The sequence below is a fragment of the Mastigoproctus giganteus genome, chromosome 8 (assembly GCF_048544385.1).
Source record: "Mastigoproctus giganteus isolate SK-2022 chromosome 8, ASM4854438v1, whole genome shotgun sequence".
NCBI lineage: Eukaryota > Metazoa > Arthropoda > Arachnida > Uropygi > Thelyphonidae > Mastigoproctus > Mastigoproctus giganteus.
This window is the reverse complement of record NC_143582.1, coordinates 228,056,612-228,074,083: the sequence shown is the minus strand read 5'-3', so window position 1 is coordinate 228,074,083 and position 17,472 is coordinate 228,056,612.

Sequence of the window (17,472 nt, the reverse complement as noted above, 5' to 3'; positions counted from 1 at the left end):
ATATATATATACTCAAAGAAAATGCTTTCTGAAGTCCACTGCAATTCGCCCAGAATATATTTTGTGATTGAGCTAAGAGAAAAAAATTGAATAATTAGAAAGATAGGATCATTTCTTAAATTGAAATTTGAACGAACTACTCCTGTTTGAGCAGAAATATTAAAGAATATTTTTAATTCAATGTAGAATATATTTTTTATAAACTGTAACGGTGGATGTTAGTGATCCAGATTATGATTTCAACCTTAGTCAAAACTGTATATCATTTCGAATTCTGTCTGTATATCTTTTACGTTTTTATGAAATGTATTGTCTGCGGAACTATTTTTAATTTTTCATAAAAAATAAATCTCAGAATTCATTTAATTGTTCTTTTTGCCTTAAAATTTCAACTGCGATTAGATGTTTTTTCCTTTATTGTTTTCCTCGTGAGTAGCACAGTTGGTTAGTCACAATCCTCTCCACACTGGCTCGAAAGTACTTGAATTCGAATCCCATGAATGACGCGAGGAATTCTTATGTGTCGTTTTTACAAACGTTGCTGAGTTAGTCAGTCTCAGACGATGGTGGCATTGTTTTTTCCTCTCGAACTCGAATTTTTCGTCCAGCAACATCAAATCGACCACATAACGCACTCAATTTAGGGGCATATTATATACTATGCAATGCCTTCAAAAACAACATATGCAAAACCCTTCAAAAACAACATATGCAAAACCCTTCAAAAACAACAACCTTCATATCGCATTTAAAACACCAAATCATTCATAATTTACTAAGGTAATCATTTCAATGTAACGTTGTTATATTCGAATGTACTGATTACAAAATACAAAGTATTACGCAAAGTTTTCTAAGAGCATAATAGAAAAATTATTTTCTTTTTCTGCTGTTCCAAGGTTTCCTCTAGATCCTGCGGAACTCAATCTTCAAAATCCGTCGTAGTAAAATACATAAATCAGAGAGGGTACTCATTCGAAGGTGGCACTTGTGCATATGTCCGTTCCGATATTCCCTGTGAGAGAATTGGTAATTTGGAATTTCCTCTTTTAGATCTGCTCTGCCTTAAAATCTCTCTACCACATTGGGTCAAGTTCATCTGTTGCCTCTACCCTTCTCCCAACTCCACTAATCACTTGGAGCTCTTTGACTTCCTCTCTTTGCAACTTGATATTCTCCAGTCCAACTTTCCTAACAGTGAGATAATTTTCCTCGGTAATTTTAATGTTCACAACTCCAGCTGGCTTCCGTTTTCTAGTCACACTAACCCAGCAGGTCGAGATGCTGAGGCTTTTGCAATTACTAATGACCTTGCACAGATTTTTCATTTACCTACAAGAATACCGGACAATCCTAATCATACAGCCAATCATACGCTTGATCTTTTTCTCACAAACAACCCTCCTAAGTACACGGTCGAAGTGAGAGGTCCTTTAGGCATCTCAGGTCACAACTTGGTGATTGTCTCTTCTCCATGGAGCCTTTATCTCATGGCTATTCCCAACCACGTATTGTTTGGCATTACAAGAATACAAATAATCCGAAAACCCCTGGTCCTGATGGTATTTCTCCACAAGAATACAAATAATCGGATTATTGTTTCAAAACGTCTGATGTCAAAGTTTGCTCAGGTCGTGTCAACGAAATTATTCTTTTAGGAATAGAAACCTTTATTCCACACTCCACGTTAAAATCTCGTCCTTTATGTAAACCTTGGTTTTCCAATAAATGTGCTAAGGCTGTTCAAGAGAAGAACGTTGCATATGGTAATTGGCTTCTTTCCAATTTTTCAGTTCCATTTTGTGCTTACACCAAAGCTCGCAACAATTGTAAAGCAGTTATTAATCAGTCCTAACTAGACTTTGAACGGGCTAAGAGTAGAAAACTTGCTTCCTGCCCTAATAGTAGCCGAGCATTCTGGTCTCTTGTCAAAGCAACTTTTACCCATCTCTGCTCCCACCTTCGTCAAAACCAGATGGTTCTGTTGTCACTTCAGCCAAGGATAAAGCTGATCTGCTACCATCCCATTTTTCTTCCAACTCATGTATTAATGATCTCGGTAAAACACCTCACACCAATCCCAACACCCTCCATTCAGTACCTCCTGTGGTCTTCCGTCAAAAGGATGTCAGAAGGATTTTGAGGAATCTTGTGCTGCTAAGAAAACTCCTGGTCCTGTTGGTATTTCTCCACTTGTTGTGAAAACATTGCTCCTGAACTTACTCCTGTTCTTTGCCGCCTTTTTCACTTTCTTATTCCAAAGGTGTTTTTCCTTCCGCTTGGAAATTTGCTCATATCCAGCCAGTTCTTAAAAAGGGTGACAAATCTCTCCCATCCAATTATCGTCCCATTGCAATTACTTCTACTCTTTCTAAAGTAATGGAGAAATCAATTAACCGCCAACTCTTAGACTACCAAGAAACCTTCCGTCTGATCAACGATCGCCAGTATGGATTCCGTCAGTGTCGATCCACTGGTGATATTCTGGCTTATGTTACCCATTTATGGACAATTTCAATGGAAAAGTTCGGTGAAACACAAGCAGTTGCTCTTGTCATCTCAAAGGCTTTCGATCGTATTTGACATAAAGGTCTTCTAAACAAGATTCCATCTTATGGTTTGCCAAATGTTTTTTGTAATTGGTTATCCAGTTTTCTCTCTGACCGCTCACTGAGGGTGATAGTAGATGGCTCTCTGCCTTCTAACTTCACCACTAATGCTGATGTCCTCCAAGGTTCAGTTCTTTCCCCCACTCTTTTCCTCTTGTATATTAATGACCTTCTTCCATTGACTGGAAATCCTATCCATAGTTTTGCCGATGATAGCACATTGCATTCTACTTTCCATTTTGAGAAACCTTGTCCTGCTCAATCAGCTTCAACTTCTCGAAAATCTGCTACCAATTCCTTAAATGCCGATGTTCAGGTAATTTTCCAGTGGGGTGAAGACAACTTAGTTAGCATTAGCATTAGCATTAGCAGAGGCATATGATGCAAGAAAGCAAGCTTATTCAGCATCAGCCAAAAAAAAAAAAAAAAAAAAAAAAACCCACTCCCATTTCACCCCTCCGTTCGTTCGAAATACCTGTCCAGTTGAGCTTTAAATTTGTTTAGGCTATCAACTTCAACAACAAGTGATGGAAGTCGGTTCCACCAACCAACCACCCGCTGGCCAAAGGCAAATTTCCGCACATCTATCCGACATCCGTCCTTCCTCAATTTGAATTTATGCCCTCTGAGGTGATTATTCTGAGAAAGATGATGAATCCCATTGGCATTGAGCATGCTCAAACCATTCAAAGCCTTATACACCTCTATCAGATCACCTCGCCGGTGCCTAGTCTCTAAACTCTGTAATTTGCAAAACTTAAGCCTTTCTTCGTAAGAGCAACCCTTTGTTCCATTTACTAATCTTGTTGCCCTTCTCTGTACCCGTTCCAGCAGCTCTACATCCTTCTTGAAATGAGGCCTCCAGACCTGTATACAGTACTCAAGATGTGGCCTTACCATTGCCTTATACAAGGGAATAATCACCTCCTTATCCCTGCTAGAAAAATTCCTGTATATCATTGACAAGACACCATGAGCTACTCTTGCAGCTCGTCTGCACTGCTCAGAGAACTTCATATCTGCCTGCACAATTACCCCCAGGTCCTTTTCATTCTCCACCACTGTCAGTGTAGTACCGCAGAGTTGATACGTTGCTCTGGGGTTACTGTTTCCCATATGCAGCACTTTACATTTGTCGATGTTAAACCTCATTTGCCACCTCTCAGCCCATCTGTTCAACCTTTCCAGATCCTGTTGCAGCAGCATAGCGTCAGTATTGTCCTTAACGACCCTGCCAACCTTTGTATCATCTGCAAACTTGGACATTAAACTTGATATCCCATCATCAATATCATTCATAAACACCGAAAACAACAACGGACCCAACACTGAACCTTGAGGAACTCCACTAATAACATTAGCCCACGTTGAACAGTGTCCATTGATTACAACTCTCTGTCTTCTGCCACTCAACCATCCCCTTATCCATAGCAGCAATTTGCCTCCAATGCCACACTGCTCCAATTTGTGCAGCAGTCTTCCATGTGCAACAGTATCAAAAGCCTTTCTAAGATCCAAATATATAATATCAAAGTTATTCCCTGCATCCAGTTCTTTTGTGACTACATCATAGTATCCAATCAAATTGGTCAGGCAAGACCTGCCCTTAACAAAACCATGCTGCGTCTGAGCTATAACTGAATTCTTGTCTAGATGATCCTGCAGTGCTTCTTTAACCAGTGCCTCCATTAATTTACCTGGAACAGAAGTTAAACTAACAGGTCTATAATTACTTGTGTCAGCCTTTGATCCTCCTTTGTGAATTGGGGTTACATTTGCACATCTCCAGTCTATGGGTACCTCCCCTGAGTCCAAAGAAGCTCTCATAATTATGGCTAGGGGTTTGCATACTTCCTTTGCTGCCTCCTTTAATATAACTGGATAGATCCCATCCACCCCAGGTGCCTTTTTTATGTTTATCCTCAACAATCTCTCCTCCACTTTCCTCTCAGTTATTACAAAATCATCCAGCTCACTGCCAATGTTTACTTTACCTACATCATTCTCCTTCCTGAATAACTCCTCATGCGTGAATGTAGATGCAAAATACTCGTTTAGATTGTTAGCCACCTGAGCAGGATCCTCAACTGTTGAACCATCAATATCCAGTGGACCAATCTGATTCATCCCTTTCCTTTTCGAGTTCAAGTATGTAAAGAACTCTTTTCTGTTTTTCTTTGCATCCTTTGCCAAGGATTTTTCATAGTCTGCCTTTGCCTGCCTAATCTCCTTTGTGACTTGGTTACAGACCAACTTATATCTATCATAGGCTTCCATGTCACCCATTAATTTGTATGTATCCCATGCATTTTTCTTCTCTGCCACATGTCTCATTAGTTCATCTGACAACCATTTAGGCCTAAACCTTGAACAATATTTCTTAGTTGGTATGTAAAGCCTGGTAGCCTCCAAGATTAGTTCCTTGAATGCTTCCCATTTTGAGTTTGCTGTTGGTAACATCATCAGTTGGTCCCACTGTATAGAATTTAAATACTGTCTCAGACCATCATAGTCACCTTTACAAAAACAAAAACCCTTCCCTTTACCTCTGATGGTAGTTACCTCCTTGAGTAAATCCCACTTCAACACACTGTGATCACTGCTACCTAGTGGTTCATTTATCTGCAGGTTCTTAATGCATGAAGAATCACTACTGATAATCAGATCAAGAGTATTGCTCCCTCTTGTTGCCTCACGAACATGCTGATGTAGAAAACAATCATCCAATAAATCCACAAAAGCCTTGCTAGTGTGCGAGTGACCAACCCACAAATTCCAGTCAATATCTGGGAAATTAAAGTCCCCCATTATAAGACTCTCTGATTTACTGGCCCACTCTATTTCCCTGTACAATATCTTATTATACTCATCAGAGTCATTAGGCCTATAGCACACTCCTACTCTCAATTTTGATCTCCCAATGCTTATGTCACACCAAACTGACTCGACACTGCCCTGTCCATCGATGTCGACTGGCTTCACTTCCTTGGACTTTATGTGTTTCTTAATTAATAGCATAACCCCTCCTCCCCTCCTGTCCTGTCTATCCTTTCTATACACATTGTATTCCCCAAATTCCAGTTCTGCATTCCTTATTTCTGTGTGACACCACGTCTCTGATATCCCAACAATATCTGCCTTTGATGTTTTGAGCAATACCTCGAATTCATCAAATTAATTTACCAAACTCCTAGCATTGGTGTACACGCAGGTATACATGCACCTGTTTCTATTCTTAGCTACTCTAACACAACCCATGTGTTTACTTGTACCGCAATGACTACCAGCAGTCTCTGAAATATCCTGCATCTTGTTTTTCAGACTTCTGCTCATTTCAATAGAAGCAGTGCAAGAATCACTTCCACCTCTGCCACTGGCTACTGTTAATCTATTAGTCCTTGTATCCCCCCCCCAACTAGCAGTTTTCCGACCCACCTAACACTGCCTCGACAGCATCAGCAAAAATTCTTGCACCCTTTCTATTTAAGTGTATCCCATCCCTGTAGAAGCAATCTCTCATGTTAACAAGTACAGTCCAGGCTGAAAAAAATTCTACCCCTTGAGCCTTGCACAATCCCTCCAGGGCCGAATTGATCGACAAGGCTCTCATCATATACTCCCTCCTATCGTGTCTGGGCAGAATTGCAGACACTTTCAAGTTCAACCCTAATTCACGGCTTTTTTTCAACAGTGACCTGTACTTGCTAAGTAATTCCGCCGGTCTCCTACTCTTAATATCATTAGTGCCAACGTGTACAACTATATCACCTTTTGTGCCCTTAAAAGATGATATCCGCTCTACAACGTCATCAACCTTTGCCCCTGGCAGACATACCCTGGTCCTATTCCACCTATCCTTTTTACAAAGTATGTTCCCCGTTTCCCTGGCAATAGAGTCACCAACAACTACTAGTTCCTGTGGGACCAGCGCATTTTGCCTAGGGGGCTGCTTCTGTGTTGCCTGATGACCAAGTGCAAGCTCTGGCGTTGATGTGGGCAGCTGAGAGCTTGATGGGCCCCTCAATTTATTACCTTCGAGGGCATCCACCCTGTCCTTCAAGCCCTCATAAAGGCCCTTCAAGCTCTCATATAGTTGATTTCAATCGTTCTAAAACTCAATCTTGTCTCATATCTCGCAAAAAGGATTCTTCTACTCCTATGCTTATCTTTAGTGACACTCCGATTTCTAGGCAAAATGATATATCTCTTTTGGGGATTACCCTGACTTCTAATCTCTCTTGGCACAAGCACATTACAAATATTGCTTCCTCTGCATCTAAAAAACTTGGTTTTCTCTTTCGCTCTCGGCGTTACTTTTCTTCCAAACAGCTGCTCACTCTGTATAAATCGCAAATCCGCCCTGCCATGGAATATTGTTCCCACGTCTGGGGTGGTGCCCCCAAAACCTCTCTCAGGCTTCTCGATTCCATTCAGAAGACGGCAGTTAGGTTAATTAATGATTCATCTCTAACAGACTCTCTTCACTCGCTGTCTCATAGACGTACTCTTTCTGCTGCATGTCTTTTCCACAGATACTGCTATGGGCACTGTTCTTCTGAATTTGCTTCTATAATTCCCGCTCTCTCTTTCAAAACAGTCCGAACACGTCCAGCCAACATCCATTTACTGTCCAACTTCAAACTCACAGAACCAACTTTTCATCTTCTTCGTTTATTCATTCAACTGCTGTTTTCTGGAACAACCTTCCTTCATACATATTTCCTGAAAATTACAGTCTACAGAAGTTCAAGTGTAATGTCAACAAATATCTTCTTTCGTCTTCTCAACCTCCAACCCAAGCACGGTACTAAGTACTATATGTTCTAATACCTCGCGTGTTTGGGGTGTTCATTAAAAAAACTAATCTTGTAAGCTACTAGGCTTTTCACTCCTACTAAGAAATATTGTTCAAGTTTTGGCCTAAATGCAAGTCTGATGCGCTAGTGAGACCCGTGGCAGAGAAGAAAAGTGCATGAGATGTATACAAATTATCACCCGACACAGAAGCCTATGGTATATATAATCTGGTCTGTAATCAAGTCACAAAGGAGGTTAGGCAGACAAGGCAGATTAAAAGAAATCTTTGGCAAAAGATGCAAAGAAAAACACCAAAGACTGCTTTACTTATGGAAACTGTACAGTAGAAGCAATGGGATGAATCATATTGGTCCACTTTATTGAATCGTTTGATTGTTGATGATCCTGCTTACTTAGCTGCCGAACTAAATGAGTATTTTGCATCTACATTCACATGTGAGCTGTTACTCGGGGAAGGAAATTAGTATTAGTAATGGCCGCATGGTGCAAGAAAGCCTATGGCTTATGCTGCACCAACCAAAAAAAAAATAATAATAAAATGAAATAAAATAAAATATCCGAACAAAACAATGATAAAAACAAAAAAAAATAAAAATAAATAATAATAATTAATAAAAAAAAGGAAATTAAACCTATCATTCCACGCTCCTCCCCTACCCGAAGGCATCATAAAGATGACCCTTGAATTTCCCCAAACTGTCGGCCTCTACCACCCATGAAGGCAACTTATTCCAGTAATTTATAACTCGCTGGCTAAAATAAAACTTCCTGCAGTCCACTCTAAACATTTCCCTCCGTAACTTGAATTATGTCCCCTTAGTTCTAGCATCATTTATAATCTTGAAAATTTCGTCCTCATTCATTTTACTGATGCCTCTCAGAGCCTTCAACACCTCAATCAAATCTCCTCTAAAGGGTCTAGTTTCCAAACTCTGCAACCCACATATTCGAAGTCTTTCTTCATAAGGACGCCCTTTTGCTGATCTCACCAGACAAGTTACCCGTCTCTGCACCCTTTCAAGAAGCTCGATGTCTTTCTTTAGGTGCGATCTCCATACTTCAACACAGTATTCCAAGTGTGGTCTAACATAAGCCTTATATAATGGGATTATCACGTCCCTATCTCTACTTGCAAAAGTGCGGTAGATCATCGATAGGACACCCCATGGGCCTTCCTTGCAACCTGTTTACAATGCTCAGAGAATTTCATGTCTGACCGTATCATAACACCCAAGTCCCTTTCCTCCAGTACTGGGTTTAGTTGAACTCCACCAAGTGAATAAGTTTTTTTGGAATTACTGTTTCCCAGGTGTAATACCTTACACTTTGTTGGATTAAAGCACAGCTGCCATTTTTCTGACCATTCCTGAAGTCTATCTAGGTCTCTCTGAAGAAGCTCAGCTTCACAGTGATCATTAACTACTCTACCAATTTTAACATCATCTGCAAATTTAGATATCACGCCCTCTATCCAGGTGATTGTGAAGATCATGACAAAAGCCTCTACATGCAAATGGAATGGGCAAGTAAGCGTCAATGCCTTATTATGGGTGATTTCAATTTGCCTCTAATTGATTGGAGTAAATGGGAAGGAAACTCGACATGGGGAACAAAATTTTTAAATCAACTAAACGACTGTTATTTGTATCAACATGTCAGGGAAAGTACTAGAGAAAAGAAGATCGTAGACCTCATCATCACACATGAATCAGATGACATAACAGGGCTGAAAGTAGAGGAACCAGTAGCAGGAAGTTATCACGGAGTTCTACGGTGGATGATGAAGAGAAAGAGGGGTAGCAGAAGTAAAAGGCAAAGGAATGGGTTTTAATTTCAGAAAAGGAAATTACGATGCCTTAAGGTACTACATGGCCTCTATTAACTGGGTAGATATCGCGAAGAGAATGAATACAATTGAACTGTGGTACGCCTTTAAAACATTAATCACAGATGCCTTGAATGCGTATATACCATTAAAAAAATACTCCACGAGAAGGGTTCCAAGTTGCATGAATAGTGAAGTTGCCACATTACTTGAGCAGAAAAAGGTGGCATGGAAAAGTTACAGAGCAATAAAAAGTACTGAAGCCTATAACAGCTACAAGGTGATGTGTAATAGAGCCACAGAAAAGGTTCGAAAGGCAAAGGCAGTTTATGAGAAATCACTAGCAAACAGAGCAAAGAGGGTTGGGGGATAATGAATTCTTCACATATATAAATGCCAAGAAGAGCAGGACAAACCAGATCGGACCTTTACATAAGGGAAAGGGGATAGTAATAAATACACCAGCTGCCGTTGCAGATGAACTCAACAGTTATTTTGCATCGATATTTACAAATGAAAAGCCTTTTGTGGCAATGGGAAATTGTGGGAGCGAAGTTAAAAAATATGTAATTAATGATATTGAAATTTCGCAAGATTATTTAATGAAAAAACTTTCGAGCCTACAGACCAGTAAGGCTCCTGAAGTTGATGGAATATACCCTATAATCTTAAGAGAGGCGGCAAGCGAGTGCATTGAACCATTGAGGCTAATTATGCGAGCATCATTAGACTCTGGGGAGATTCCCTTGGATTGGAAAAGTGCAAATGTATCTCCCATACATAAGGGTGGCTCTAAAAGTGAAGTTGGAAATTAAAAACAACAGTGGTCCTAATACTGATCCTTGGGGAACCCCACTTCTTACATCAGCCCAATCCGAGGAATAGCCATTTATCACAACCCTCTGCCTCCTGCCCTGAAGCCATCCTTCTATCCATCTAAGGATTTTTCCAGTGATTCCAACCTGTTCCAGCTTATAAAGCAACGGCTCATGTGGGACTGAGTCAAAAGCTTTGCTGAAATCACAATAAACAATGTCGAAATTATTCCCTGAATCCAGCTCGTGAGTGACCCTTTCGAAATAGCCAACCAGATTTGTTGAACATGATTTTCCCTTTACAAAACCATGCTGAGTATCCTTGAGAATTTCAATTCGATCCAAATGATCCTGAATTCCACCCTTGATCATTGCCTCCATGATTTTCCCTACTACTGAAGTCACACTGACAGGTTGATAATTTCCAACTTCACTTTTAGAGCCACCCTTATGTATGGGAGATACATTTGCACTTTTCCAATCCAAGGGATTCTCCCCAGAGTCTAGTGATGCTCGCATAATTAGCCTCAATGGTTCAATGTACTCGCTTGCCGCCTCTCTTAAGATTATAGGGTATATTCCATCAACTCCAGGAGCCTTACTGGTCTGTAGGCTCGAAAGTGTTTTCATTAAATAACCTTGCGAAATTTCAATATCATTAATTACATATTTTTCAACTTCTCTCCCACAATTTCCCAACTTCGCTCCCACAATTTCCCATTGCCACAAGAGGTTTTTCATTTGTAAATATCGATGCAAAATAACTGTTGAGCATCTGCAACGGCAGCTGGTGTATTTAGTACTATCCCCTTTCCCCTTACGTAAAGGTCCGATCTGGTTTGTCCTGCTCTTCTTGGCATTTATATATGTGAAAAATTCATTATCCCCCAACCCTCTTTGCTCTGTTTGCTAGTGATTTCTCATAAACTGACTTTGCCTGTCGAACCTTTTCTGTGGCTCTATTACACATCACCTTGTAGCTGTTATAGGCTTCAGTACTTTTTATTGCTCTGTAACCTTTCCATGCCACCTTTTTCTTCTCAAGTAATGTGGCAACTTCACTATTCATCCAACTTGGAACCCTCCTCGTGGAGTATTTTTTTAATGGTATATATGCATACGAAATGCCGGAAGGTTACAAATTCTGACAAGGAGCTAAATGATTTTGTAATAACTGAGAGCAAAGTGGAGCAGGCATTGTTGAAGATAAACATAAGAAAGGCACCTGGGGTGGATGGGATTTATCCAGTTATGTCCAGTTATCCAGTTAAGTTAAAGGAGGCAGCGAAGGAAATAACCAAACCATTGGCTATAATCATGAGAGCTTCCTTGGACTCTGGGGAGGTTCCCATGCACTGGAAATCTGCAATTGTTTCCCCAATTCAGAAAGAAGGATCTAAGGGTGACACTAGTAATTATAGACCTCTTAGTTTACCTTCTGTTTTGGGGGAAATTAATGGAGGCATTGGCTAAAGAAGAATTGCAGGATCATCTGGAATAGACGGCAGTTATAGTTCAGATACAGCGTGGGTTTCTTAAGTGGAAATCTGTCTGACCAATTTGATTGGATACTATGATGTGGTCAGAATGGAACAGGAAGCAAAAAAATAACTTTGATATCATATACTTGTATTTTAGGGAAGCTTCTGACACTGTTGCACATGGAAGACTACTGTATCATTTGGAACAGTGTGACATTACGGCCAAGTTGCTGCTATTGATAAAGGAATGGTTGAGTGGGAGAAGACAGACAGTAGTAATCATTGACACTGCTCTTCGTGGACTAATGTTATTAATGGAGTCCCCCAGGGTTGGGTATTTGGCCAATTGTTGTTTTATGTATTTATCAATGATATTGATGAAGGTATATCAGGTTTAATGTCCAAGTTTGGGGACGATACGAAGGTTGGCAGGGTTGTTAATGATGCTAACGACAGTCACCATCATCAGCCATTTTCAGTCCACTGCAGGATGAAGGCTTCTACAGCAACTTTCCATTTCTTTCTGTTTTGTGCAATGGCCATCCATTTACCAGCCATTAACCACGAATTTCATCTGTCCGTCTTCGTTTTCATCTGTCTTCTTGGGTACCATTCTGTTATTTTCTTAGTCCATCTGTCATCAAGTCTTCGAGCTATGTGTCCTGCCCAAGACCATATTAGTTCTTTAGTTTTGATAAGAATGTCCTTTACTTGTGTCTGCTGCTTAATCCTTGTGTTTCTCTTCTTGTCCAACAGTCTGATTCCTAATATAATTCGTTCCATTCTTCGCTGTGTAGTTCTCAGCTTCTTTTCCATTCTTTTGGTGAGTGCTCAAGTTTCACATCTATAAATCATGGTGGGGAGTATACATTGGTTCATTATTTTACGTTTTAAACAAATTGGGATATTGCTCCTCAGTGTGTGACTATATTTCCTGAGTGCTATCCATGGGAAATTTATTCTACCCTTGACTTCCAGCAGTACAGGATCTAGAAAATTTGAGCAGGTGGACTGAGAGATGGGAGCTGAAGTTAGCAGCAATCCTCCCCCAGAGTAATCATCTGTGTGGTACTATACGAGACGAATCCCAAATGAAAATATATAACTGCAGCAAAATACCGAAGTAGTCAACAACTTCAGGTACTGTGGAGGCAGCATTTTCTCCCACGAGATTAAGGGAATGAGCTGCGCACCGCACGTATTCTGCGTACTTATTAATGTTTTTAAAGAGTGCTTGCAGCCCTTTGTCCTCACCTTTCATAACAGCTCGTTGTCATAAGACTTGATCGAGAATGTTGTTCAACGGCAGGTTACAATCGTCCAGAACTTGTTTCACTTTTTGTTGAATAAAGTCACACACAGAAGTGTGACGGTGGGGAAGTCGTAGTGGAGAGAGACAGTGGTCTTAACCGATTGTGGTTAAAATATCTTACTTTTGCAAATTTTACAAAACCATACGACCATGTAAACGCATTGCTAGAGCCCCTCTCGGGGCCTTGGAAGGGGCTTGTGCAAGTGAAGGGCCCTTAAGCTTTATTAGTTTCACGGTAAATTTGCCTCTGCCTCCAGTAAAACAGAAAATCGACCACAGACACGCAATTTACAGACAGTATATATGGAGCAATATGGCTTTGCTGATGTTCCTCAAGTCTTACTACTACTACTGACCTGTACTCAAGATGCGGCCTAAATATTACTTTAGGCTGTATCTTGAATGCTTTAGGATAGCTCATAGGGTTCTGTCATAGTGGCATAGTATTTAGGATCTGGCACCACTGGTGGTTACCCACATCTGCGTCGTATGTGCTCTGTGATGCAATTCTTGTTTTTTGAGGCGGTCTTCGGCTCTGTGATGGAATGCAGAACTACTACAAATGCCAGAAAAAAGTGTCTGGTTTATGTGCTTTGTTCTGTTGTTGTGTTTCTGGCTGCTTGGCCGCAGGACCTAGTGGGACACTACGTTGCCTACCACCACCACCACTGGGAGGTGAGCCAAGCTGCCCATCATACTCTGGCTGTCCTCTGCCAGGGTACTTTTAAAAAAAAAAAAAAAAAAGTATTGTATATATCTGTTTAATATAATAATTAGTGGGTATAAGTGAGGATAATTTGTAGAAGTTCTTCACTAGTAATTCATTTGTTGACACCCACTGGTATTGCACTACATCCGGTGGGTGCAGGACTTGTGCATTCGGCACAAATACATAACGTAATAGAGAAGGGGACCGGGCGACAGCAGTCTTATATTGGCGGTGGTAAAATACCTCGCACATGTTTTTAGGCTAGATTTGTTGAGGTTCTACTCCAAAACAGATGAACTAGCTGGAGATGGGCTTTGCCTAGGAGCCACCCTTCACTCTGGGATACACGTACGAAGTGCACCAGGAGGTATAATATAATGTCTTATATATGTGTGATGAGAATGTTAATGTATATAAAATTGTATATATATATTTTTGTAAATATTGTATATATATATATGTGTGTGTGTGTGTGTGTGTGTGTGTGTGTGTGTGTGTGTGTGTGTGTGTGTGTGTGTGTGTGTGCACAAATAAATGGAATGGAATGGAAATGTCCTCTGCCAGGGTTGCCTAAGCTTCCTGATAGAGGCCATAAAAAAAAAGGTTTTGTTGAAGAGAGTATACGGGGAGTAAGAAGAAGAAGAGCTCAGAAAGTGGGGAACAGTAGTTAGAGTGGACTAATAGGGAAGGCAGTCCACTCAAAGTTAGACGAAAGTGGGGGATGGAGAAGAGGGGTTGAAAGTCGCAGGAGCAGGTGCCTCTGTGTGAGCGCCATTAGCCTTGCACTCTCTGAGTATCCGCACTCTGAGGAGTGTCAGCCTGAATTCTACCCCTATCGAGTTAGCAGGGCAACTTGCCTTTGAAATCCTGCACCAAGGGTGCTTGCATTATTCTACACCAGTCGGGTTCCGCAGGTGTGGTGCGTTGTTCTGTTCCGTCCTGAGGTCCGCAAGTCTAGATCGTCTATAAGTGAATATAGCCTGGGCGCAGTGTGTTAAGGCTAGGCATGTGGCTTCTTCTTGTAGTAAAGTCGACTCCTGATTGCAGGGGTTTTCTTGTATCTCTGTGAGGAACGGAAGTCTAACGTTGTCGTAAGCGGGACACTCATACATAAGGTGTTCCCAGGCCTCCTCTTCACCACAGTGGCAATATGGATTATTTTCTCTTCCCATTGTTCTTAGATTTTGCTGAAACGGTCCATGCCCTGTAATTAGGAAGGCGACTTGCAATACAGATACAAAGTACAAAGTACAAAGTATGTTGAGGGTCAAACGGCACCAGGAATTTCTCCCATCTCCGCGAGTGTTCGCTGTATCGAGGGACAGTACTCTGTCAAGACTAGAGATTTAAAAGTGTGTGGATCATGTGTTGTGTAGTATGTTGTGCCCATTGTTCTTCTGGCCTATTGGCCGTCGAGCCCCTGATGAGACCCGACGTTGTCCGTACTATGCCAACGAGGAGGCTGGCCAGGTGTACCTTGAAATTTATTATACTCTGGCAGGTCCCGCCGCCTAATTTCCTGGGATTTCAGCGGCTGGGTCCTATAGAAGGAAAAAAAAAAAAAAAAGATAGATAATCGCGGTGGTATAATTGCAAAATCGCTATTAAGTTAGTATGTGCGGTTTGTTCCCCGAAATTACCATGGGATTGTACGCTAAAATGACAAGTTCTAGAGGCCTAATGGGGCGGGCAATAATTTTGGTGCTAATTTAAATTTGGCTGCGTGGGGCTTTCGCGGTGTATAGTCAAAGAGAAAGGTAGGGAGACTGAAGGCTGGGGGGAAGAAAGAGAAGTAAGGGGCCGATAGGGTAGATGGCCCCTGCAGTCAGTGGGGCATGCCCATGCCCCACCAGAGGGAAAGGGGGATGGCAGGAGGAGGAGAAGACAGCGAGCCATCTCCCCCCCCCGCCAAGGAATAGGAGTGAAAGCAGGCTGGTCAAAGTTGCCAGCCCAGATCGCCATATGGCTAGGTGGCAGCAATGTGCTGCAATCATTTCTCTGGGAAGGTTTCCGTGGTTGTGTAGACATTCTGCTGGCCTGCACGGCATGGTTGTTTACTGCAGTGGTTGAGGCTGTGGGAGCGTCCTTCTCCTTGTGAAGAGGTCCTGGGCCAGCTGCGCGAATGCCTTGTATGTGTCAACTTCAGTTATGGCGAGGTCTTCTTGATTACGGAGTTTAAGCTGTGTTCTAGTAATGAACCTGCAATAGAGGTCCTCATATAGTGGGCAACTGTGCATTAGGTGCTCCCACGTTTCACGTTCACCACAGAGGCAGAACGGTGTATCACTCAGTCCAAATCCTTGTAGTTTGTCTCTAATGGCCCCGTGTCCCGTCAGCAGGTAGGTGGTGTAGAGGCCTGGTGAGAGCCACGGTGGATAATTCGGGTATACCAGCCGTATGTTGGGTAGAAATTTTCTAGTTATTGCGCCTTTGCTGGTGCAGAGGGTATATAGGGTTCTGTATATAGATAGGGTTCTGTCAATCATATACAGAAATTTTGACTGCAGAACCATATGAGCCATCCTAGCAGCCTGTATGCGCCGTTCAGAGAATTTCATGTTGCACTGTACAATTACCTGAAACAAGTTCTCTCAAAGTAGCATCCAAATGGTTGCTGTTTTGAGTGTTGTAGCAACCACTTGGTTTTATTTTCTGGATTTACTGCCACCCATATGCAGCACCTTGGATTTGTCGATGTTTAACTTCAGTTGCCACTTTTCAGCATCTTCCCAGTTTATCCAGGTGTTTGAACGTAGTGCTATGATTACTTTCATTAATTATCTTTGACAATTTTTTACCATTAGCAAACTTTGACATCAAACTCGATATAATATCATCAATATTATTAATCAATACTGAAAGCAATTATAAATGATTGTGATTTACTGGCCCTCTCTGTACAGTTGTTCGTTCACTCATCAGAGTTATCAAGCAAGTAAACACACTTCTACTCAAATTTTTCCTTTCCCAGCTTATGTCACAACAAACTGACTAAACATTGCACTGGCCACTCATGTCAACAGTGCAGTGCCTTAGATTTTATGTGCTTCATAACTAAGAGCGAAGCCCCCCACATCTCCTGTCTGTACTTTCTGTAAACATTGTACTCCTCAAATTCCAGTTTTGCGTTCTTTATATCTTCTGTGTGACACCAGGTCTCTGATATCCCAACAATATCTGCCTTTGATGTCGTGACCAGCACTTCAATTTCATGAAATTTATTTACCAAACTTCTAGAACTGGCACCTGTTCTTACTCTTATTTCCTCTAACGCAGTCCATCTATTTTCTTGTTCCCTGATGACTCCCAGCAGTTCCTGAAATACCCAGCAACTTGCTTTCCAGGCTGCTGCTCATTCCAATAGAAGCAGTGCAAGAATCACTTTCACATGTGCCTGCGGCCACTATTAACCTATTCGTCTGTGAATCCCCCAAGCTAACAGTTTTCCGACCCAACACTGTCTCGATAGCATCTGCAAATATTCTTGCACCCTTATATTTAAGTGTACCCCATCCCTACAGAAGCAGTCTCTCTTGTTAACAAGCACAGATCAAAATTTTACCCCGTGAGCCTTGCACAATCTCTCCAGGGCCAAATTGACTGACAAGGCTCTCATCTTAAACTCTCTCCTAAGTCTGTGCAGAATTGCAGACACTTTCGAATTGAACCCTAATCGCGATTTTTTTTTCAACACTGACCTGTTTCTTGTTAAAAAAAGTTTGCAGATCTCCTAGTCTTAATGTCATAAGGCCAATCTGTGCAACACTGTCATCTTTCGTACACTTAAAAGATGATATCTGCTCTATAACGTCATCTGCTTTTGCCCCTAGCAGACACACCCTAGTCTTATTCCATCAATTCTTTTTGCACAATATATTTCAGGTTTCCCTGTCAAGTCACCAA